The following is a 3,536-nucleotide window of genomic DNA, read 5'->3' on the forward strand; positions in this document are numbered from 1 at the left end:
CCGCATCAACTTCTCATCAACTACACAAGGAAAAACCGATCAACATCCAACACCATTTCTTCTCCGCTAGATCGCAGTCGTTAAAACCAGAACACGCCCATGTTGGTAAACAATTATCTTTAACCTATTTACACATAAATACATTGCATCAGATAATAGATTCTCGCATTACTTTTACAACCTATATATTATCAAATTCAAATCACTATTTCGAATCACTATTTCGAATCACAAGTTTCATAAATAAACTTATATAACCGCAAAATGTTTTATACATTATTCTCACGCTACCAGTAGCTCGAACTACTATTTGGATTCACTTTTCGGTCTCAATTGGCTCGAAATATCCTTAAACTCTATTTTCAACTTTAAACAAGCTCAAACTCTTAGCGAGTTTTACCACACGGTCTCAAACGACCCAAACTCTCATCTTTCGTATCAAAAAACAGCATCGATAAACCACGTCCTTAGGCCACCACCGGCCCGCGAGTTAGATTCCTGATCAGCTTCTATCTCGCAAAAAATCCCGAGGTCGAGCGATACAAATCGCTCCTATAGTCGAACCAAAATAAACATTCACTCTCTACGTGTATCCAATAATTTTGCATTGACTTAGTGATTCGGACTATATATATCTCCAACACCTTTACACAAACACAAAAATATTAACACAAACTCGAGTTGACGCGGAATAAGTAACCAGACTCACATCAAAAAATCATAAACAGAAACAAATTCAATCACAAAATCCCATCTGCCATGAGAGATCAAAATAACTCTCTATGCTTTTCAAATTAGCGACTCCGCTGACAAGTTCGACCCATATTTGTGAAACCGCGAGCTCGATCCAATTCTCGTCTTCCGTGCGGCGTCTCCAACAGACTACTTCGAACTATTTCCTTAACCCACAGACATAAAGGAAATTGATCACTTAGTGATCAAACGAACATCAAACGGCTTGATATAATACACCAAATAGCTGAGATCGAATTCACAATTTGATCACGACAAACAGGACAAGATCAAATGCTTAATGCAAGTTCTCTTGCACGATCTCGCTACCAAACGGCGAACGACTTCACGAACTCTCTAGAGGAAAGTCGATTCGGAGCCACGTGGCTTCAACTGTTAAAGGACTTTTCCGTTCTCCGACCTCGTCACCTTACTCGAAGAACTGGGGGGGGGGGGTAAATGTTGGACCGAGATTTGGTACAAATCTCTTCCATTAATATTGGGCGTTGATTACTACTCTAGATTGGATCAAATATGTTAGTTGTCGACCTCCTAGAATCTCGGTCTCATTCAACGCGAGAATAGGTCAAAGCTGAAGATGAGGAGCATGTGTAACAACAAAAGAATATGTAGAGAAAGTCCTATAAAAGGACAAGAAAGTTATCTTTACAAGGATCCCACTTTTGGAGCTCACGAGGGCTCACGACTATGAATACAATTGTTCACGATCTTCCTATTTAATTAAAGAGGATTATGGCTTATTGAGGGATAAAGCGTCATCCACCTGAGACCATATCATTCTTCACCGCCATCCCGATGACGTCTACGTAATGCGCACAACGTCAAATTCTCTCCACCACAATGAACAAGATGATACGCCCTAAATTGAAGGATCACTCTAAGGTTGGTGGATTGGATAAGCCTTGCACCGAATGAGCTAGAAAGCACAAACGATCAAGGCATGTGGATCGAATGGTGACACAAGAGTTGCGGAAAGTCTCTTGATACTACCAACTTCTAAGCCCGAAGATATGACACACTCCGACGACTCAGAAGATAAGATGTTCGATGAAGAACAAAGGATTCAACAAGTTAAAAGGAAATTTTTTTATAAAAAAGTTGAATGATTAAAACAATACAATAGTAAGCCTTTATATAATAGGCTGTGGAAGAAATAAATATTCTAGTCAATCCTAGAAACTATAAAGCTCTTAAAACCATAAAGACTTGACTAGGAATATTGACTTAACCAAAGACCAAGAGTATTGACTGAATATTGAAAGGTTTGGTCGCAGAACTCTTCGACTGGTTCCGTCCTTTTGCATGGTTGAAAATCTCGGAATTGCCTTCATATTGATATATTATACGACCATGACTTGTATTTTCTTGGTGGGCCTTTCTTGGACAAATCCAAACACTGATTTCTTATTGAGCATAAGGCCTCCACGTTCTGCATCAAGCCCATTAGCTTCTCTTGGTCTAGAAGTTCATGGATCAAACCGATAAGGCCCATAAAATGCCCATTAAGCCAAGCTATGATCAGTTGCTTAGCTGGTTCGTACCTTAAGCTCCTCGTTGAGACATAGCTGATGATTTGGATCGCATCATCCCCTCCTCCTTTAAAAGGATTTGTCCTCAAATCCGGACCTTCCAGGATGAATGAACCGACATTCTTCTGCTCCACTTTTGCTATCTTTTTCGCCAAGGACTGGTTTTTGTTGCTTTGATCACGTGTCTCTTCTCCTGGCTCAAATATGAAGTGTTGCAGACCCTCTTCATGCCTTAGTAGCTTCACTGGGTCGTACTCCTTGCAAACAAATGGCTGAACCAGTTTATCACGTGAAAAAGAGTCGAGAATATCACCAGAAGCATAAGCGGTTGTGAGATCTTTTTCATGATCAGCTTCTTGTCCACTATCAGCCACTTTTTGGACAACCAGGATAACACTTACAACCTCTGGTTCTTCCTCCTCATCAAAGATTGGACCGAGATCTTCCTCCTCATCAAAGATTGGACCGAGATCTTTCTCTTGACACAGCTGATCATCCATAGATTCTGCTCGGACATAAACAGTCGATACCCCTGGTTCGATATCTTTGGCCTCCTGATCTTCTTCTAAAACTGGAGATGGACGTGGGTTTGTGATCCTCTGATGGATCTTAGCCTTGAAACTCTCCAGCCATCTTTCCAAGCCTTTATTCCTCTTCTCTTCAGTTTTGGTTGATGGAGTCTCTTCTTTGCTGAGTGGGTTCTTCCATTTGTCTCTCTCCAGTCGTGACTTCTTGGCTTCCTTCTCTTGGTCACGCTCATATTGTGCTCTCATATCGGCTGTGCGTTTGTTGTACCTCCATTCTCGAAACTTTTCTTCTTGTGCTTTGCGTGCTGCCTTCTCTTCATCATTGATCAGTAGTCCAAAAGACACAGTTGATCTCCTAAAAGCTGAAGAGTTAAGAATGGCTGGCTGTGAAGAACTCTGAACCTCAGAGTGGCTCTGATACCACATGATACGCCCTAAATTGAAGGATCACTCTAAGGTTGGTGGATTGGATAAGCCTTGCACCGAATGAGCTAGAAAGCACAAACGATCAAGGGATGTGGATTGAATGGTGACACAAGAGGTGCGGAAAGTCTCTTGATACTACCAACTTCTAAGCCCGAAGATATGACACACTCCGACGACTCAGAAGATAAGATGTTCGATGAAGAACAAAGGATTCAACAAGTTAAAACGAAAGATATTTATTAAAAATTTGAATGATTAAAACAATACAATAGTAAGCCTTTATATAATAGGCTGTGGAAGC

The sequence above is a fragment of the Brassica napus genome, chromosome C5 (genome assembly GCF_020379485.1).
Source record: "Brassica napus cultivar Da-Ae chromosome C5, Da-Ae, whole genome shotgun sequence".
Classification (NCBI taxonomy): Eukaryota; Viridiplantae; Streptophyta; class Magnoliopsida; order Brassicales; family Brassicaceae; genus Brassica; species Brassica napus.